Source organism: Solea solea, chromosome 7, assembly GCF_958295425.1.
Source record: "Solea solea chromosome 7, fSolSol10.1, whole genome shotgun sequence".
NCBI lineage: Eukaryota > Metazoa > Chordata > Actinopteri > Pleuronectiformes > Soleidae > Solea > Solea solea.
The window spans coordinates 14794749-14818362 of NC_081140.1; positions in this window are offsets into that span (position 1 = coordinate 14794749).

Genomic DNA, 23614 nt, shown 5'->3' on the forward strand with positions numbered 1-23614 from the left:
CTCCAGAAAACGATCTCCCACCCCGACTTTAAGTGCAGTGTTGGTAGTAAGTTTATGGGGGTTTTTTTTATAGTTGAATGTCTTCTTCTTAAAAGGTCTGAGTTTCCTAGAATAGATTAACTTATTTATTATTCCAATCCAGTCTGTGTCGGGAGGTGATGGTAGTTTACTGAGCTGAGTGACTGGAAGCATTCTGGGAGTTTTAGTGTGTCATTATTGAAACTCTGTGCTCTAAGGTTTCCCTGCTCAGGATGAGCGGTGGTGAAACAATTTTTATTATTTGCCGTTTCTGTGTGAAACATGTCTCCCTTCCTCAATCATGTTGCTGTTTTGGGTTTGTTCTTGTGCATAACTGTAATGAATTACACATGAACGGTTATTTCAAAACTACAAAGATATTAATTTGGTGCTCATAAAAATAAACTTTAAACAGGTTAAAGAGAACAGGAAAAACTACAAAGCTGTGTTTTTCCCTCTGTTATTTTATGAAGTTGCTACTGTAAAAAAATATGGACATTATGACGGGATTCAAATAAAATGAAATAAAATCAAGTTGCCAAATATGGGGTTTACACTTTGTATAGACAAGATGTCCTGAAAAATAACACGGAGAGCTTTTTTTGTGGTCCTAATAAATAGGTGTTATAGACAGTGTTCATTATATACTCAAAAATCAGGAGTATCATGAGTATTATTTGCTATAAACTTTATCAAAAGAGCGTGTGTCTATTACAATGTATTCCAGAGTTTCCAATCGATTTAGTCCACACCACTCACAATAGCTTGTTCAATAATATAACAACCCGTTTCAACAACACTGTTTTGTTCTCTTTGTTGCAGCCAAATATACTTTAACATCATATCCAACAAATATGACGTATATCTGTGATGCCGTGATAGGAAAATGTGATGATAGGGAAAAAGAAATTGTAGAAAAGGCTGAGAAATATTAAAGGCTACATCAGGCAGTCCATAGGAAAAGAGGATAACACAATATGTCTTGTTTTGTTGTTGTCGTTAAAGCCTGTAATTTCTGACCAAACGTAGAAAATGGTTGCCTTTAAATAAACACTGGCTTCAATTTGCCTTAGGCAAATGAAGACATGAAGATTGAATTGCCCTTTCCCACTTTCCCTATTCAATCGAGATGCAATAGCCTGCCTCTGTGATCAGGGACTGATTTCATTAAAATGATTGATTTTTAATCAACAAAGGACCCGACATCCCCATCACTGCAATTATACTAAATTGTAGCTTCTCTAAATTGACACACTTTACTGGGGATTTGTTTAGGTGTAGAATCCTGGAGGCATTAAAAGGTGAAAATGGTGAGAGGTTGATTCAAATCAAACATTTACTGGAGGAAAATCTTAATTTGGGGCGTGAGGTCAACAGACAAGATAATGTGTTGACAATAGAAGTAAAAATTGTTTCTCCCAAGTTTTTTAGACTGTAAATCGCCGTCGTGATGTCACCAATTAAAGCGACGCAATGGAGGTTGAAGCTGGAGCAGGTCTGCATTGCCGTCTGGTTTCAGGTCTGTGCCACAGAAAGAACTACAACATAGTACTTTACAGCATATGTCACACAGCCCCCTCTCCTCCCCCTTCCTTCCCTCGCTCGCTTGTGAAAGGTGAAATCATTCACTGAGTGCACGCCATGCAGAGGCAGCACAAAAACCCCAGAGGGTTACGGAGAGAGATATAAGAGGCTGCACAAGGGGGGGGATAATATTAGTATGAGTTTCACTTGCTGACGTTTGCTTTTGCAAACTGACCTGGTTCTGTTACCATTGGATGAGTAAGTGTAAATAAGTTTGCTCCTTATCTACTGTATATATAGTGTGTTTGAGCTTGCTGTGTGTCAGGCCGTGTTACTGAAGTTTAGTCCTCTCTTGTCCATCTTGTTCATAAATCAAGTGAATCAAACAATGAGCAGTAGGTTATGTGAGCCGCGTTAAAAGAATGAATGTCATCATATTTGTATGAAATGCTGTAACATAGACTACGCTACCTGTGTCTGAAGACACGAATGTTTGCACAATAGAAATCCTGTTTCACCAGTATAGTCGGCTTGACAACAAATGTACGGAAGCGCATTGCATTCATTTGAAAAATTAATCATTTATTTTTTTGTTCGTTTTTCTACGTAATTCTTTTTCTGTTTTTTTGGAGCAATTTTTTTTCAATTACCGAGATATTTCAAACTCTCTATCTATCGTACCGGGTGAATTAAGGTAAGGCTAAATCCAGCTCTCAATAAAGGAATGAATGCGTTTATTTAGTTTCAAATGCTCTCTAAACTGAAATAATTCAGTAATGCACCTTAATCCACAAATATTTCACGACAGGTGCGGCAAGCAATACCATTAACCAACTGTGGGGGGAGCACAAGAGCAAATTCAGAGAAAATAGCTTTCACTGTTAGCTTCTTTGAACCGGCCAGCGAATTTTCGGAACCTGAAAAGCTGGTTCTCAGCTGGAACCAAAAAATAGTGGTTCTTCTTCCTCGAGAACTGTGACATCATCAGTAGGCGTGTCCTATTCTCGGTTGTGGAGAAGGAGATTTTGCCCGTTTTGTGTTTACTCCCGCCTGAGTGGCCTAGAGTAAAGCCCCTCCCACTTCGGTTCCTCTTAAACTGGTGTGAACAAAGCACCAAGGCTCTGAGGCTCCAGAGCCAGAACTGTGTCAGTCTGAAAGCACTATGTGTGTCAGTTCAACACACTCAGGACACACACTGTTATAACCTCACTGGTCTGGCATAACTATTATCTTAGCTCATTGAAGTTTATGTTCATTTATGATCAGATGTTGCCCCAGCAGCAGGAGTTACACAGATGCACTTTAAAGAAAAAAAAAAAGCTTTAAAACGTAGTAAACAGGACTTAAGCATCATTAACTGGATGAAGTGTAAAGTTGTGTATGTGTGTGGCTGTTTTTGTGCTGCTGAAGTAACTTCCTGGCGTGTCCTCTGGCTGCCTAGCAACCTCACAGTAACACCGAGCACCAAGAAGAGGTTCCTGCTCAGCCAAGAAATAGCCCGACACACAACAAACCCATAAAACCATAATATGTGCTTTCACACGCTGGCCTTTGTCCAAATCAAACACATGATGTGGTATACGTTCAGTGAGCAGGAAGGTGTCGGTGGATCACTCTTCTTTTCTGTTTCCAGTCTTTATTCTCATCACATGTAAGTGGTATCAATATTGTCCTAAAATGCATTTGTGAGGGCCAGTGTTAAATTTAATACGGTGTCCCCTACACTTAGAGAGTCTATCCTGTTTTCCACCGTAAAACTTCTACTCCCAAAACACTCTTGCCAGCAGCGTAAGAACATTACTGCTCTGTTAACAGGAACCGCTAAAGAACACACCACAGTGATTCAGCTGGCGCGCGGTTGCTTTTACTTCTCCATTTCACCGAAAATACTTGGAATGCCTCACAGATATTTAGCCGAGGAGGTATTACGTTATCAGTCTCTTCAAGAGCCAAGACAACTAAATGTGACGTGAGACAACCGAGCAACAGACGGGCCAACTACAATACGGAGCAGATGTTTAGCACTGGGTCGCTGTCAGTGTGATTGTATTGGATTAAGGTGATGATCAGGCTTTTCTCTGGAGGTACACTTGTAGGAGTGGTGTTTATAGTAAAGAACCCTTTTGTGTATCTGGTGTTTACATGTGGGCTAAACCTGAATAAAACACCAGAGATAGTGTAGCAGAGGTTCCTTCCCCCCCACTTTGTAACTTAAACCTAAGCAAACGCCTTTGGTATGTGACTTTGGTCCAGTTTTAGTTTGTGTAACATGACGGTTTTTGGCATCAAATCTCAGAATATAAATGTCTTGTTGCCCTTTGCATCAGGAGGGAGATGAAACGGGACTAAAATAGTAACATTCGACGTTAGAAGTCCCTCTTTGTTTCTTTATATAAGAAACACAGTTAAGGTCACGCACTAAAATGATCCAGTCAGTTATTCAGAAATCACAGTGTTTATCAGATAATGGTCATTGTGAGTAAACGTGTGTGATTTTCAGTTAAAGCAAAGCAACACACAATTTACACATGGGTTTTTACTTTATTACTTCTGAGTGTCCTTGGAATCTGTCTGTTTTCCATTTTGTGTTTCATAAGAGCAATTATGAAAAATAAAAATAAAAACCCCACACCCCAAAACTGCTGGAAATATTTAGAGGGAAAATACTACTTGGATCATGGGCACCATCTTGTGGACGTTTGAGGGAATTTGCTTAGTCTTTCTATTCACTAATTGTAAGCAGCTGGGCGGGTACTGTAAGTGTTAATAACTGCTGTCCACAGGTGCAACATCTGCCTTCCTTCGCTTTTCATTCTTTTTCTGTTCATGCAGCGATAAGTGATAGTCACTTTGTCATCATTACAGCTAAATTGAAGTGTGTTTAACCCATTTATTAAATGTTTTCATGCTGTTTCTTACAGGTCAATGAGTGGGCATTTGATCGCACAGTGACATCAATTTAAATTAATGTTTTTTTTTGTTTTTTTTTTAATGCGGTATAGATTGTAGCACGATAAGGACAACAAGAAACTATTTCAGTGTTTTGGGTTTCAGAGGGCACCAATCCTTGACTCATTTAGCAATAATTTAATGTGTGCAAATAAATGTTAGAAAAAACAATTTTGCTCCTCACATTATAAAACATTTGTATACAAAGGACAAGTTGTTAAATATCCCTAGAAGTTTCTTGACACTTGATTGCAAGCCATTACCATCACACCAACACATATTAACACATTACAGATCAATCTAAATATAGTGGCCTTTTTCTTTAGACTCCACTAACACTTTAATCTCATTTTAATATATATAGTATTCTATTTATTTATTTATTAAGCACATGATTTGACAAACACATTTACCCACTGCAGCTTTTATAAACATAACTTAGGTTTCTTTTTGTTTTTGTTGTCGTTAAATGATGCCCTTTTCAACCTTACCTATTTGCCCATCTTGTCATCCTACGTTGCCATGGGAACCTCCTCCTCCTCCACCTCTTCTCCCGCAGCAGACAGCAGATGGCGGTATCAACACAGGTTTCTGTCCGGAACGTTCCAAACTCTGATTTCCTGGGGGGGGTGGGGTGGGGTTTGGGGGGTGGGAGACTCTCCTGTCACAGACACAATGACGCAGCTATCTCTGCTTTTGGCTTGGAAACTGTCTGTATATTTAGCACCTCATTTAAAATTAGAGCTCAGCACATGGGGAATAAATTTAGCCGGCAGTTTAAATAGATATCTGCTGAGTCATGCAAAATTAGACTCGGCACACTGTACAGTATTGGCCATGAAGACCACGCAGATGTAAGAGTAGAACTTTCTGACCAAGCTTTTAATTCGTCGCATGTTCAGAACCGATCCTCGTTTCTCGTACATCTGTCAAAAGGTCACGGCCTGTCACATGTCTCTCCACGGTGAAGAATGCCAACAAGCTGAGCGCTTTTCTGGCAAACCGATTAGTTCTAGCTTGCTTGCATTGACACGGGCCACATAATGAAATTGATTGTGAGCAGATAATATGCATACAGTTAGAACTGTTTACACTCCACAATGGAGACACAAGGAGCAAATTTGCCACAGCAGAGGAGGAGGAGGATTTTCTTTCTGAGGGGTAAAACTATGTCTCTCAGATGTTTGTTGTTATATATATTTGTATTAATATTGTTGGCAAACGGCTTAAAATAACGGCATTAATATTTCTTTTATCAATATCAATGAGGAGTAAATCCTGTGCTTTCTGCGTATGGGAATATAGAATAGAATAGAGACTGGAATAGATATAGTAGCACTGTATCATGTTTGCATGGGTAATGGAACCTCGTCAAAAGAAAAGGAAAAAAAAAACACACACACAGTACAAACTTAAACTAAATGTATGTGACAGGAAATAATCCCTTTGCTTCTGCCCACAAAATGAATAAATAATGAATGATCGATGACAGTGAGGCACACGTGCCAGAGACTGACCCGCATTTCTAAAAATGACAACTGGGTCACGATTTGTCAAACATGGCAGAGATACGCCACCTTACAGCAACATAAAAGTATCAGGCTAATACATAAAACAAAAAGAAGAAAACGACACTAGACGGCTTGATAATTGATACTTGTACAACAAAAGTAATGAATACAGTTTTCAGTGAATTCAGCATTGTTTTATGTGAGGGTGTGACGTCCAGGTGTGAAGCCGGACAGAGCCGCAAGCTTTCAGCCTCAGTAGATTAAATGTTAATCCAAGCGAATCAACTGGTTAATTCTAAGGTCATCAGAAAGTAGGAGGGACCCGGTTCTCCGCCAGTGCTGGCTAAGACGGAGCGAATGTTTGATTTATCTGCACGGCCTTCAGAATATACACTTCAACTGGCTCGCGTCATGCTTCATGTACTATATTTGACGACTGTATTTTATCGTTTTACAGACTTTATGTGGTCGTGGGGTTTGTAGGCGCCATAACATACAAAGCACTGTAATATAGTCTATATTATCTATTTATGTGTTTAACACAAAATAGTTTTTACTCTTTTAATTAAACATGTGTTTCCCTCTAAAGAACATATGCTCTGCCACAGGCAGTTAAAAAAAAAAAGAAACGTTTTCCTGATACAAGTGACCACAAGCCACTGTAATTATTCCTTTAAAGGTATTCAGATGAAAACCAGTCCAGAAACCATTATCCATGCTACAAAATCAAGGTTGGGAATCATGGAAATGCTATGAAAATGCTGCCTGTTAACCTCAGTTTAAAAACAAGTATTTGAAAAATGCCAAACAATTATTGAAGCATCTGTAAAGGTCATTCAGCAAGCCTGATTCCTGAGCCCTTCGTTTTTTTTTGTCATTTACACCACTGGTGACGGAAGAGTATCTCGGACTCAGGCTGCAAATATGTGTGGCTAACCTGCAGCGCATTCCTCAGCTGTCACATTACAGCATGGGTTATACTGGGTGTGGTGAAGAGCAGTGCAGCTCTTTCGCTCGGCGTCTTTACTGCTAGGCCTGAAACGGACGAGAGAAAGGACACAAGCTGTGAGGGTGAGACCGACACGCAGAGAGAGACAGAGGTTGTTTGTTAGCACGGACGGGTCTGGGAGTGTGCGTGTGTGTGTGTGTGTGTGTATCTGGGTTTGTGCATGTTGCATGTGCATGCATGTCCTTTCCCCCCCTTGTACGATTCGAGGTTTGCTGGTAGGTAACCACCTCTCCTTCAGGCAAAATTGGAGTCGGCTAACACGGGAGGACGTAATGCAATGTGACAGTTAGCCCGGTCTGCCCAACTGTCTTTGCACACACAGTCTAAAGCGCCCAGGCAACTACAACTCGAGCATCTCTCAAGATAACACAGCAAGAGGAGAATCCTCTGCGAGCCTGCTCAACCGCGATCACTTCAGAGGAATTTAATGCCGGCCTCTCGTGACGTATACAAAATTGCATTGGTGAAACGACTGTCATGTGCAATCACTGATACTGTCGTGCTGAAAATGTACACTTAAAAAGAGCTGAACCGAACAATGTCATTACTGTGTATGTGTGTGGCCTTAACTCCAGCTTTAAATGCAAATTGGAACTTTGCTGTTCAAACAGGAAATACGCTGTGAGCTGTTGTTCTACGAACTAACTCTACAGGGGAAGACAATTAGGATTTAAAGATGGTTTGAGGAACAAATTATATTTAGCAGCTGCAATTGCAATTTGATTTGCAACACAGTTTCACAATCAATATTCAGTGTGTAGTAGCTTTAAAATGTTCGCATCACCACGTGACTACGCGTGTTTCCTATTGCAAGGATGAGAACTCGGAGATATTGTTCCCAGAATGTATGCATGCACTGCTTGTAAATGTGATTTTTAAAAATTTGAAGATGTGCATGAAACGTCATTCTGATTTTCTCCCATTTGTATTCTCGCTCTCTCTCGCTCTCTGCCTGTAACGTTCTCCTGGTTCTTCTCTCCCTCCTTGTACAACCTGTGCAGGCTTGTGAAAGAAAGTGTGATGTACTGTATGACAGCGCAGCAGTGGATAAGGGTCAGAGAGCGGCAGGTGGGCGACCAGGATCCCAGCGGGGATCATCTTTCCTCCTCATCTGCAGCACACCAGCCTGGTACAGTAAGACGGTACGCTGTGATTTACACTCCGGAGAACCGTCTCATTTTGTGTCTCCTTGAATGCAGACAGGCAGAAAAAAAAAACACACCCGTGTCTTCCAGAGCAGCAGTGAGGGCAGGCCCTTTGTCACAGACAACCAGTTTGTTCTTGTTCCGCTGTGTTTTACAGTACAGGCTTACATAAGCAAACATCCTAAGAGCAGCTGTTTTCAAAATGGACGCCAGGACGCATTCTTTTTCCACAATCACACACACAGCGCACGTTGGCATGCTGCCTCGCGACGAAGCAAACACACGCATCCTCCTCTCTGACAACGTCGAAAGTCATCATATCAGTGTGTGATAGCAAAGGCGTCACCGGAGGATGTCCCCTTGCCCTTGGTGCCTGTCTGGGCTACGCGGCTCTGAAGAGGGCCACAGATGGGGACTGAAGAGGAGAGAAAACAGAGACGAGGGAGTGAGGAAGGACTAAGGCAGAAAGGGAAAAAAGGAATGTGGGAGACAACATGGGAAATGGAAGTGGAAAGAGTGAGACAGAGAGGCTTTTCAGAGGAAAGGGGAGTGAGGAGAAACACATGCAAGGACAAGACTGAAATATAAGAGGTTGTACTGAAATATAGCAAAGTTGGACCAAAAATGTTGGATAGACGGGAGACATAAGAGGAGTATGAGTGAGAGCAAATCTCCCTGGAACTACACCAGCCATTTTCCTCACTTCCTCCACTTATGTGTTTGATCACAGTCCATTTGGCTGTCCTGCTGCACACCCAAACACCCACTACTACACCCACACAACCTGGTGGTGGTGGTGGTGGTGGTGGCATTCTTCCCATCATTCTCCTCTGCCCCCATTCTTTCATTCCTTGCATTCCTCTTTCTCTGCCAGGTTTCCACTTTCCTTTCACGCTGGAAGAAAAGTGAAATACCCTTAAGATGTCACCGTTTTTGAATCTGAATTCATGTGCATATACTGTACAGAGAGTTTAAGGAGCGCTAAATGTATTTCATTGTATGCCCTCAAGGACAAAATGGAGACATTTTCGAACGAGCATGAGCTGTGACAGGATGGCGAGACGTCTGAAAGGCCATGAGAGAAACTCTTACATTTTTTCACAAAAGTTCACAAAATGTCCTCGATCGAAGTTGAGTCATGCTGCAGAGAGTTTTCATACGGCCATTCTAAACCCTGATTTGAATGATAAAAGAATGGGATTAAATTACAGAACTGGTTTAAATCAGATAAAAAAAACCCCACTCCTTTAAAAGAGCTTTATTATCAGTTGTTTTCAGTATTGTCATTATTATTATTAGGGACAAGCCGTCAATAAATACTTTATAATGATAAAAGAACCTGTGATTCTTGTTGGTACATCATGTTCAAACTACTGAATTATTGTCTATTTATAGAAGCAGCAGGAAGCATGCCTCTGATGAGTCACTGCTACTTCCTTAAGAACTAACTTCAGGCCCAGTGCAATGAACATTCCTCTAATTACTCACACACTGCACCCGAGCCGACGACTGAGAGTAGAAATAAATACTCAATTTATTGGGCAGAGAATTAAAGTCACAGTACGTCTTTTTGTATCGCTTAATGGAGAATGTTCAAGTCAATTTTTCCCTCGGGATGAGTCACGATTAGAGAAGATGTGCCACTCAGTGTCTGGGTTGTAACGTGATTGTCAGATATACATTAACACAAGGTTCAGTCGCACTTCTGCAGAGGAACTCTTATATAGGACGTGTGTGTGGTTACTTAATCGGCTTACTGTAATGCAAAGTCAGACAGGTTAATGATGCAGGAAACTGGGATGGAGTTCCCCTCCAGCTCAGTCTCTGGGAACATCATAGACATTGTGTGTGTGTGTGTGTGTTGCCTAAACACATAGATACAGTATCATCTCCCTTCTCCACTGTAGGTACAAAACAAGGTTGTGTTGTGTATAGAAATACTAGTTCTGTCGTTCCAGCTACAAACACCTTGAATGCAACCGAAGAAAACTGAGCAAACAACAGCCGATTTTGAACATTTTAACGTGTCATCAATTCGGATTACATAGGTCCAAATACTGTACATATTAGTCGGGTTATCTAGAGACTCTTTAATTGACCACAGGTGTGAGTGTGAATGTCAGTGAACGGCATCTCCTGTTTTTCAGTCTGTGATTGGCTGGCGACCAATCCAGAGAGTTCCTGCCTTTTCATCAGTGTCTTAAAGGATAAGCGGGATGGATGATGGATGGATGTATTCTATAAATATTATCATACTCTTCAGTAGGGCCGCATGCTGTTGGGGGAAAAATAGTGCAATGTTTCTAACATTGTAATATTTAAAAAAATTTTTTTTAGCATTCTTTATTGGGGAGCGATTTCACAGGCAACAACACAACAGTGCAACAAGACTTCCTGTCACAACTGAACAAAGACTTGGACCCATTTGCACGACTCTGGAGACTACGGAGCCCCTAAAGGGACATGGCGGAAAAATAAAAACGTGCAGAAGATACTTTCTGGTGCTCACGAGATACTTTCTCGTGCACACCAGAAAGTATCTTGTGCGCACTGGGAGACTATCCACTGCATTTCGGTTTGTGCTTCTGTCCAGGAGTTAGTTCGGCTATATTTTAATTAACCTGGGACTTCATTATAAGGACATTGACGCTCTACTAGCAAGTCTTCACAGTCATGTTGTGTCTGAAAGACATTTTCACACAGAAACACAAACCGAAATGCAGTGGATGATCTCCTAGACACGAGATACTTTCTGGTGCTCACAAGAAAGCATCTCGTGCGCACCAGAAAGTATCTTCACGAGAAACATTTCATTTAAATTTTTTCCCCTGTGTCCCTTTAGGGGCTCCGTAGGGGACAAAGTAAAAACTAAACAATCTTTTATTTTGAAAATGCAACAAAATTACCCTCTTTCGAGGGACAAACTACTAGCAAAACTAGGGCTTGAGCAAACAAAAGTACAAAACCTGACGAGACGATGGCACTGGGGTTACACTGGTCAACAAGAGAAGACGAACTGACAACAGACAAAGGGAGAGGCAGACCATATACAGTATACACACATGGTAATGGGGAAACAATCAGGGCGGGAAAAACACAAGGAGAAGTTACCTGAAACGAGAAGAGAGTAAATATCTTAATTGCGATAACATGATGGAATATTGTGTTTTAATTTTAAGCTCGTGCTACTGAACAGTTGTTTTTTTCCACACTTTCTGACCATACTAGACACTCATTGGCCCCCAGGTCATTTGAGTTTGACACCCCCGGCATAAACCCTTAAGAAAGTGCATTAAAACGTCCAGGAGGTTTTTCTATTTTTCCCCATACAGCTAACATTGTTCAATTGCAGCATAGCCATCTACCCACCACCCCGCGCTGCAAATCGCTAATGCATCCCACAGCAGTCTGTGATCTGACTGCACAAAGAGATCTAGTATCAATACTCCATCAAACTCACAGTAAATGGAAGAAATGTAGATGTTCTGGGAGTGGCAATGGTGACGTAATTATCAAACTGTTGTTACTGAGAAAAACATTACATTACAGCTGTTTGAATGAACGTTTCTGTTCAAGAATAAAACCACCTGTCCGGAATACCACAACACTGAATGCATAGAGGAAAAAAAAAAACTACCAGTTATCTATCGTTTGGTGTGGGAGCATGTCCATGCCTGTCACGAGGCCTGGCCTGCCCAAGTCTGGATCTGACTGCCTACATGGCTGCTTTACTGGGGAGGGGGGTGAAAGAGGTTTGGCCAGATGGAGGGAAGAAGAGAAGTATAGAGTAAGGGAAGTAGGGGAGGGAGGGAGGGCTCGCGGGATGAAGGGAAAATGTAGGTCAACACACAGTCAAAGCCCTGTCACATGTTCCAGTCAGCTGGAATCTGGCCTCCAGTCCAAACCAGAATGTTATGTAAGAGGTTATTGATCCGTATGTCGGAAAAAAAAACCTAGTGCCAGTCGAGGCTGGAAATGAGTGTGAAATTTTAAGTCGAGGGGGGAAATTTAGACGGTATCAATATTTGACCCTGTCGTGTGGAAAAAGGAAGGAGAAAGGAAGATGCCAGAATGTGGCTGTCATCAGATGATGTCATCGCCTTCTTCTTGTTCTGCCCTCCAGTTTCCAACTCTTACATTCCATAACCCTCACCTGTAGGTTCGATTCCCGGCAGCATGTGAATACACTGTAGTGTCAAACAGCTTTGACTGGGCGTCAAGACTAGAGCTAGTGCTATATAAATACAAACCATTTACCTTCTAATTTGGTTTATAAATAACATTGTTATTTAAAAATGGAGGTTTGGAATTAGACTGTCTGAGGATAATGTGTTCCTTTTCCACCACCAAGGCCAGTCATATCAGTGAGCAGGCCTTGGCGCAGCCTCCGGCAACCAAGATAAACCTTGTGGAAACGCTGCTTCACAGAAATTCGGCCCACAACTGCCGTGGACTCCTCACACTCACATGCTGAAAGGTCGGAGTTCCCTGTGTGCTGTGGAGGACAGAGGGTAATGAATAGAAGAATGTTGTAACAGGAGACCAAAGTACCACTTGACACCTCAGAAGTCATCCACACAGTTCAGAGATCAATGTCAAACGACTCTTCATAAAAATCTATATCTTCATTCTGTATTTAATCGTGAACACATGCTACATGAATGAGAACTCATGCTGCACGTGGACCACAGTAAAACAATGAGGAAGACAAATTAGGTGATTGCTTAAAATGGTTCAGAATTCAAGTGAGAATGTTTCCTGGAACAAACAGACTCAACGTTGAGTGGTGACACAGACAAAGGGCAGCAGTCACAGTTCAGTGACTGCAGTAGAGTACACACACACAGAGAGAGAGATCTTTGGACAAATACAGTGGGGACAGACAATTTGGCAAATATTCACCTTGAAATGTTGATAAAAAAGGAAATTGTGACGTGTGAATATTGATTTTAACAATGTTTTAGTTGAAAACTCCAACTTTTTTTAATTTCACATTAAGCTCACCTTAGCCCCAGGTGTCAAACACTCTCATTTGCCTAAATTTGCTTTGCAGATTTAACAGAATGTACAAAACCCATGTTGGTTCAACCTCACTCAGACATCCATTTTTTATCTGTAGTTTTACTGGCATGTAGTTGTGGTCTGTGTCTTTAAGCGCCCCTATGTGTATGCACACACACACACACACACACACACATATATGTATATATATATATATAGTCATGTCAAAGACATGTGCTGTACTATGCTGAGTGTTGCAGGCGTGCCCAGAACCATACTCAGGGGAATACTTCCCTTATGGCCTCATGGAACTTTCCACTGTGCTACAGTATAAAGAGGAAGAAGAAACCGTGTCTGGCCATATCATAATGTGGGTCATTCAATCTATAACAGAGCTGACAAAGCAAACTATCACTATCAACTCAATCTTTGCACCACTGTTGGAGAAAGACATACACGAAAGCGGAGAATGGAACAGATTTTTAAAAATGCAATCTTTAGAGCGATGTTCTCCAGAGAATAACTTAAAATACAAATGAGGTCAAAACCAAAATGACTAATTATCACGACATACAGTAGAGACCATTCATAGTAACCATTAGTGCATGTGTACCAAACTAAAACAACCCTGCCCCTGAAGCCTCATTCAGTATAGCGACAAAAAAACCCTCCGTGTATGAGGAAATTGATATGATGGACAGAGTTTACACATCTGCTGTTAGCACACGTGCACACACGTTTTTATTTAAAGAATTCAATTGATTTTAGTCTTGCAGAATTTGTGGACGCTATAAATACCATGTTGTGGTAGGCTATGCATGACCGAGTGCCACGTTGATCATCACTACATGACAGGGTAATTACTGCCTGTTCAAAACACGTTCAACTCAACATTTTATTCATTGTCAGTGAAATGTTATAACAATAGAGCGTATTTGTCACCACATCAGGAAATACAGGCCCACAAATTCACACACCTAGGTGAAACTAATGCGACGTCAACACACCAGCTCTGTAATCCCTCCACCCTCCATCGGAATCATAATGTTCCATTTCTAATGAGCATAGAATAATCAAATCGTTGTTAAATAATTAATGACTCATTGAAACACTGTCCTTGAAAACGTTGATGAAGTTCCCTTAAAACTTAGACGGTTATAACATGGACAGGATTTTATAGTGGGAATAATTTCCTACAAGGTAAATATTTCTATAACTGTGAAAATATTATTACACACGACACAATGAGCAAGGTGCCAAATAACATTAGATGAGCCATTATTTAACACACTGTGTTACCATAGGAGCAGCAATGGAAAAACGACTTGCTCTGCCTGTTAATAATCCCAGTATAAAATGTTTGGGTGTGGTTTCGCCGTTACTGTGCTATAAACCCAGCAGTCAAGAATGCGTTTGCGTATGTGACTGATCATTTCCAATTTGTGAAACCTTAGCCGTGCTACATGATCTTGGAGGTGGAGCTTGCTTACTGACAACAGTTTAGGAGGGTTCATTGGCAGAAATTGAACTACATCTGATTGTTAGCCTTCAAAATGTACGTGAGACGAGGCCCTTCCAAAGCGGAAACTTACTATGCTAACTAAGAAGAAAAGCATCCTTTTTGGTCTGCAATGACCACCGTAGTTCCCTGACATGCTTGGGAAAGGGAGGGGTGAGTGAGTAGAGTGAGTCCGCTGTTTGTTACAGTCTGCAGTGTCACCATTAGTCAGTATGAGCTGCTGATGAATTTTTTTTTTGCTGTTGCGTATCGGCTTCTTCTGTTATTTTCTAGACACTGTGAAGAAGAGCGGTGAGGTGCCAAACCATTCCATTCTTCAGTACCCTTGGGGTACCAGAGTAATGATATGGTATGGTACAGGAGGAAGTCAGCTGATTTGGCGACAGAAAAGCATCACTCCACAGTCTATTCTCACAGATTAACGTCTTGTTGTCTGTTGTGTCATGTTTGATGTCGTATCTCGCTGACACGGCCATCAGGCACAGCGCACACCCCGCCTACCAAGTAAAGGTACTGTTCTCAGTCGGAACTCAAGCCTGACCCAGGGGTTTACCGTTCCAAACCGTACCACACTGTACCAAACCGAACTGTACCTTGATGGAAACACCACTCCCTACCGCATTATCTGGGTGTCTTAGTACGACTTTTACATCTTTTTAACATCATTTTAAAAGTGCCAAATAATCCGATTGACAAAGTTTTCATGTACATATAATGTTGACCTTTAATGTTCCTCTGTTTAAGATTTCACATATTTGTAACGATATTATGATCCCTCAGTAAACAACTCACTGCTAAGAGAATCTGCTGTGAAAACGCTTATTAAAGCTTTGTGTGTTTACTAAGGTAACATTGAATAATAACACAGCCGAAACAAATGTTCCAGTGACTTAGGCAGCATCCCAAGTGAAAAAAAGACAATGGGTGTGGCCCTCTCTCGGCCTGTGCTCTGCCTTTACTAACAACCCTGCGGAACAACCTGGGCCACATACTTTCATGATCTGCACTACAGCGAGGGAGTCAACACTTGGCCTGATTTTGGAGGTGCATTTTTCAGCTTCCTTTGGAAAGCTGCACACTGGCACGCTGGCCCTTTAAATCACTGCAAAGTGTCATCTCACACGCACCCAACTTTGCTGAGTCACTGGGTTCAGACTGCTTTTGTAACCTCCACCCAGCAGGGCTTCTCATTGGCTTCGGCCTCCTCGCTGCACTACACATGGTTGGCTGCCAGCACTACTAATCAGTTTCATTTTGTCAGAAGTATTTCTTAAAGTGACAGGGGTGTTCCCCTAACTCCCCCTCACTCCCCTGACACTGATTTCTAGGTCTGGGAGGACCAGGCCTCAGAGGCCCATACTTTATTTACTTGAATTTTGGAATGAGAGGATGGATTGGGGAGAGTTTAAGGAGACGGCCTCAGTCATGTGGTGTTTCAACGGTCACGGCAGAGTATTATATGTGTGTGTGTGTGAGAGGTTTCACATCTGTTTTAGACACCAGATGTTTATGACCAGTGAAGTGGAGTTTGTGAAAGCAAATATAGACAATAATAATATATAGAAATACATGACACTGTTTATCAACTTGAGCAGAAGCTGTCTGTATATCTTGTTTGCCACTACATTGGATTTGCTGTGAACAGATTACATCCATAACCATATACAGTCTGTTACTGATACGTATAGATGCAGATTTTTAGCAACATGAGCAGGGAACGCAATCCCAGTAGTACAGCCAGTTTGTTCTAGAATAACATATCTCATCAGCTATTGCTCAAAGTCCCATTTGATTTTGCCATGTCATTCATGTCCACCTGCAGATAAACTTCAGCAAACTCAGAACTTTTTTTTTTATAGCTGCTTCAAGGAATACGTCACTAATTTGCATTTAGCTTTGCGTTACTAGAATAGCAGCAGTATTCTTCGAGAAACATCTTCCTTCTTTGTCTTGCCCTCCAAATGGCAAAGTGACACAAATCACTTGGTAAGACGGGGGTGTGGCCTATGACTGTGCATTCTGGGAGTTGTTGTCGTTCATCTACAAGAGCCAAAAAGACATTGTCTGCGTTTCTCAGGCCAAGAAATCACTTGATTCAAACATTATTTCACATTTGACCCCGTTTTTATAAACCCTCATCTTTCCAGTGGTTAAATATGTAAGATTAATATTTTTTTTAGAAAAGTAACTACAAACTGCATTTAGCTCACAGCTTCAGCAGTTCAGTGAAACAGTGAAATACATACTACCCATATAATAACTCACCTAAAAAAAAGTCTCCTAACTTCTGCAAACTCTTCACGCCTGAAGTGTTCCTTCAGGGACCATAACACATTGATCCCACAGCCAGATTCTGGTTCTGCTGATATTCTCTGTCAGTTTTGAACCCTCTGACTCTTATCTTCAGGCTCTCAGTTTCATTTCCGGGAGTCAGTCTCTTTCACTGGAAAGCAGAATGTCCCCTCACCTGTTGTGAGGTTTGCAATGTGTTCTTTCTGTTCAGGTTTGGAGAGCACCTGACTTGAATAGTTTCCAGATTGCTCATTACCTGGCAGAGGTGCAGATGGCTTCTTGGAATCTATTTTAAATAGGGATTTCCTGAGAGCACTGAAGTGAAACAAACAAAGATTGGCGATAAAGAAATAGCAGAAAATAGGGGAACATATTTAGAAACCAGAACAGAAATGCATGGCTCTTATCAACAAGTTGTACCGCCGAAACATATATATATATATGTATGACACTTCTATGCTGAGGTCCAATAACACTAACTACACAAAATAGTACACTTTGTATTGCATGGTGCTAGTGCATAGTATTTTTTAGTTTTATGTGACACATGATCATAATTCTACACGGGTGTGCAGTGGTTAGCAGTAAAACTTCACAGCAGGAAGGGTTTTTAGTTTGAATCACAGGGACTTTCTCTGCATGCATCCTCGGCGTTTGCATGGGTTTTTCTCTGAAAACTCACACTTCCTCCCACAGTTCAAGACTGGCACATTGTGTGGAGCTTAGTTGACCGCACGTGTGAAAATGAATGGTAGTTTGTCTCTGTATGTTGAAAACCTGTCCATGGCTATGCCTCTCACTCAGTGTCAGCTGGGATTGGATTAGTCATCATAAAGCGTTACATTCACTTAAAACCAACCAGTACATTTCTTTAATAAAATTAAAAGTCCTGAAACACATTTTATTCTCAACATTTTTGACTTTACAAACTTGAACTGTATGTATACCTACAGACACAATGCATTTTAATCATGAACTTTGAGTAACTCAGTTCTGATTCACCTTCCATGGTGTGCGACATTTACTCACTTAGTCACTTTTACCATTACGACCTGTGATAAACTCATGCAAACACTCATGGAAGCACATTGCCTGTGATACAGCTTGTATTCGGACAAGAGTGTCACTCAAACTCAACTCGCTTGCAGTTCTATGAGTTCTGTTGCAGTGATACTGTATGTGCGTGTGTGAGAAGGCACCGACTTTGAGATGTGAAGTTAATGATACATCCTGCCCTGTCAAGGGGTGGGGGGGGGTGGGGGGGACAGTTGCAGTCTGGTCCTCCAGGAAACAGCCACCTGACAATGCGGGTAGAGACCATACAAGAACACTGAGGCGAGGAGGAAGGATTGGTTTCCTGAACGATGAGTGCCTGTGGCGCAATCCTGTCCAGCTTTGTGAATGCATCGACATAAATTGAGTCACAGAATAAAAGCTGTGTCACTGTGCTGAGGAGGCATTGTGTTACTGCCAACGACCTGTCAACGGAGGGGTTGACAGGTTGTGGTGTTTTATCTGCGTAACGTCAGTGCTCTGTAACACAGCCAAAAATTATAAACATTTACAGCTTGTGTGCGAATGCTCCTAAAAGCCAAATGACACACCTGTGCGTTCACACCACATGTGCACAAGCAAGTACACCCACGACTGATCCTCAAAAACCCTGCCAATATTGAACTCCACACCTGTGCAAAAAGGTGAACATAAGCCCACGTCATAAAAAAAGACATTGAAAAACATTGACTCAAGATTGGGCCGTCTCATACATGCACTGCAGTGGCTTTGGAGGACTTCAGGTATCGTCAATTATGCATTGTCACTCTCTAAGATGCACTGCTCTGCTGTTTTCAGGAACAAATCTGCAGTTCATGTCTTCAATCCGCACTCAAATCCTCAAACACTGTTGCTCTTCCCCGAACAGTAGCTTGGCTAATCTTCTCATTATGTAAATGACATCATGTGCGTTTTCCATGTCACCTTGAGTCCTGCTTCCACAGCTGGCACACAAATGTTTGATTTTTTTTTCTTCCCTCCCTTGTGAAAGGGAAAATGCAGCACTATCCATTCTCTTTTCCAAATGTGGGATTGTAGTGACTTCAGCAAGCAAGCCTCCAATTGAGGTTTCCGTCCATGAGAAGCGCAATCACTTATTTGGTAGTAGAACTCGATTCTTACTCCGCTCCAAACCACAGGAATGCTGTGTTTGCTTAAAAAAAAGATGCCTAACCATGAATGCTAAAAAACACCCAAAAATGATCAAGAGTTTTGGTTGTTTAGGCTTCATTTTGGGTTCAACATGGGGATTTTTGAGGAGGCCAAGGATAGTAAATGTAGAAGAGGAGTGTGGTGGGAGGAGTGTGTGTCTGCCAGGCTGTTTTGTGTCCCTGAGCTCAAAGGTCTGTAAATTTAAGTTCATTTTTGGGGAGATGTTTTTAGGGACAGAAGTGCAATGAGTGAAAATTAAAAACCATCTTGGTTTGTTTTAGAAAGTACTATAACATCAGAAATCCTCTGGCATTTTTTAAAAGTATCACACAATTTGCATTTGCTTCCTATTCTGCAGCTGCATATTGAATTTTTAATGTCACCCTAAAATGTTATTTTTTTCTTATCATAGCAATACATAATATATGATTTACTATGCTCTTTCCACCCTTTGTTTTTGACCTACTGTGTAACTGTTGACATGGAACTTCAGCAATGTTTTCATCGAGAGCTACAGAGCAGTTTGGAAGTGTAAACCCAGATGGCAATAGCCACGTCAGCTACATCAATAGCTCGATATCCTACCAGCCCATCACGTTGTCAGTCTGCTGAATGATCCGACAGTACATTACATGCATTACCACAAAGAGGGGATTTCAAAGGCTGCTTGTGTTTCTCTTCAGAAGTTGATACTCACCGGTGTTTATAGGGTTGAAAGATTCAACATTTTCAAATCCAAACAATGCAATTTCCCTTTGTTTTTCTATCTTCCAGGGGTCTCAAACTCAAATGACGTGGGGGCCACATGAGCTTCATGACAGGCTAGGAGGGGCCAGCCAAGAGAAAAAACATTTTTCTGTAGGGGTGAGCTATATTAGCAATTTGTGACAAAATTTGACATAATTTAAAAACAAAAGGTGTTTTGTTTTGATACATAACACTATATAAAAACATATTTATCATGCAAAATGTATCTATAAGTATCAAAACCAAACATTTAAGTCCTTTGAAGGCCCTTCGGCTGTGAGTTTGATAAACACTGTTCTAGGCCAAATAAAAATGTGTTAGGTACATGTTGGAAACAGTTCACATCTTTACGTTCTCATCCTTGAAATAAAGTAGTATAAAATGCTAGTTTTTTATGTGTTAATGCTCCATTGTTGGTTTAAATCTATGCCACTGTAAATGTAAACATGTATATTGCAAACCTAACCTTAATCGACATACTTTATACTTCTGAACGAAAGAAGAAATTAAGAAATTTTAAAATGCAGTTTTCAATAAATTGTCTACTCTATATATTGTTTGTCTCTTGCTCCTGGTTCTTCTTTTTACATTTTGAAGCTCTACCTTCAACCGGGTTAATACCTTTTTTTTTTTTTTTACATTTTTTCCCCAAGTATCAAGATTTCGTGAATGTGAGAGAAATTGACATTAGACATTTTACCTAGAATTGTTCAGCTGTAGTTTAATGTGACCTGTTATTGTTCTGCACTCCAACAGAAAGGTACTGTATGTGACTATGGAGTGCCAAAAAAAACAAAAAAAAACAAAATACAAAACACCAAAGCTCACCTGTTATGACTCTTACGAAATAATACAATAATCATTCTGTGTTAGGAATAAATGATGTAACCCTGTGAAGCAGATTTATGATTTTGGCCACAGTGAAACTTGGATGTGATAACAAAGCAAACAAATGACTTGTTGATTGATTCCCACGTGTCACTTCATTGACTGAGGACCATGTCATTACATAGACTAGCACACATTTAAAACCTTTAATTGCTTGGCCTTATTTTGTCATTTCATTTTCGTTTGCTCTTTAAAAGTTCCCAACACTTCACACGTAATTCTTCCTAACACCTAACAGGTCAGAGGATGAAACACCTCCCATGGGCGGATGTAATGCCATTGGTCATCATTTCTAAAACCCGCCCTATTTCTCACCAACATCCGCACGCGCATTGGTCCACGCGCCTGCTCATTTTGCGCGTAAACAGCAGGCGTCAGCGGCGAGTTTCCCGGCTCGTGTCTGATTGGTCAGTTGTATATTTTGACGTCACGGCCCTGCCAGCTGATCGGAGTGAGAAGCCGGTTTGAAGAGAGGAGTTGGACCGGAGAGGGAGATAGAGGAGAGCCGAGGAGCAGCGAGCGGCGCGGGGTGGGAGCGGCCAACCGGATACTCAGACTGGAGCGTTTTCATTTGTGTTTCTCGCTCTCGGTTCAAAACGCTTTCTGGGTAAAGACTCGAGGCGAGTGTGTAGTCAGGGTGAACTTGAGCTGTGCGTGTCGTCGAAGCCTTTGGAAGTGTCAGGGGGGGGGAAATGATTGAGAGTTAAGGTGTGGCAGAGCGTCTGTGTCAGTGCTTCTACACTGACACACCGACTGTTTCTCCTCCACACTGACCACAGTCGAGCAACGGAGACTCTTTTCTTAACCAGTGTGTGGCTTTTAAAGGTCCTCTTCAGCCATTTTCATTAAGGGGAAAATATTACATAACAAATGTATTGCCATCTTGACGTGCGCATCTTTTGTCTTCGCGTCAGCTTCGGCGAATTAGATGATTAGACTGTGATTATTCAAGTGCAGTAGTTGTTCTTCTTCGCTTTGCTTGCATAAGTGTGTGAAATGTAACGGACGTGGCAACTTTACAGTAGCCAGCTCTGCTAAATGCCACGGGCAAACTGGGCGTGAACACAGCCTAATAATAATAATCCCCCTTTTCTGCCCTTAAAACGCGGCTCAAATTGCCCGGACCTGGCACAGCGTGAAATCCGTGACAAGTGCTTCTCCGCGGAGCTGGTGTGGATCCATCTGGACAAAAGTAAGTGCGAGTGTCGAACACGTTTTTGCAAACTTTTTTTCCGTGTCATTCAAAGGCCTCGGAATAAGACGAGCTCTCACGACAAGTCGGCACCTTTTTTTTTTTTTTCTTTTTTTTAAATGACAGTGGAAATTCAGCGTAAAGTGAAGTAACGCAGTGATACGGGACTGACGGCGGTGACGATCGAGGCCTGTGTGTAAGAAAAAAAATCAGTAGAGTCTGCATTTGTCTGTGATTCAGCGAGAATGTGATGGGGAGGGTGTGTCGTTTCGCCAGGCGAGCGTTTGGGCGTTGATTGAATCTAAATCCAGCAGAGAGAAGGAGAGGAAGCAGCAGCAGCAGCAGCAGCAAAGAGTTGATGTCTACATTAGTATCAGCAGAGCAGTGTGTCAAACAACACCGACGAGTCGTTCCGTGGAGATGCGACGCGATTTTATAATTGGGAGGACGCGCAGGATGTGACCCTTTGCAGCCTAATTAAGATAAGCTTAAAGTCCAGAGGAAAGCAGATACATTCCTAAAGGCCCCACCCTATCGTAGCGCAACATGGATGTGGAGAGTTGCCCCCTCCTCCGCCTCCTCCTCCTCCTCCTCCTCCTCATCGTCCTCTTCCTCCTTCTCCCTCTCTGCGTCATTAATTTCCCCTTTCAAGTCTGTCTGATGCTGTTTTCCTTCCTCAGAATCTCCAGGTGCCTACATTTGATCTTCTTGTCTTTTAATCTTTAAAGTTTAGGTCCATGCCGTCAGGATCTACTGCCGGGAAGTTTCCATGAGCGGAGGTAAGGGCTGCATTTCAGTCAAACCACAACTATTCATGTGACATTTTCTACTTGGTATAGTTTGAAAAGTTCTATATTTTCATTTACGTGTTGATTCCGATTGCTTGTGCCCCCCTCCCCTCCCCCCCTCCCTTTTTATGGTACTGACACGGTGGTTGTTGCACTGTTCTTATCAACCTGTTGCAAGTTTAGACCGTCTGTGTACTCAATCACTCCCCCACCACCCTATTTCCACTGAGTTCCACTGGCAGAGATTATGTAATCTGTAATTCAGCGCTCAGTGCTGTCAAACCTTTGCTTATGCAAGCTCAGTTAAAACATTTCCACATTAACGGTGCCCACGAGTTAACTTTTGACAGCTTAACACCACATAGGCCCCAAAGCTCATATTCTTTGGTTTTAAAAAAAACAAAAACCTGAATTGAGGCTGGTGATATTTCAGTGATTAGCAAGCAGTGCCTTTCCCCACCTGCAGTCCATCTTTGTCAGCGAAATGACAGCTAAGACCCTGTCGTCTGTGATCTTTGCAAGTCATGAACGCCCTTAATGGAAAGCTTTACTTGGTGCAAACAACCCCGTTTAGCAGATGTCATTTTTTCCAGACTCTAGTTCTAGAAGGACTCAGTGGAGGTTTTCTTATTTGGTTGCAAATGTAGCGATGCCTTTTTTTTTCTTTTTTTTTTTTTCCACTCCTGATATTTCGTCAATGAATCTGTAAGGCTGGACATACGCTGGATAATACTTGATATAGATTCATCGGGTGCACTTCCCACTTCCCCCACTGCCATTGGGTGCCCAGCCCGTTGTAATTAATTGCTCTGGACAGTGAATTATA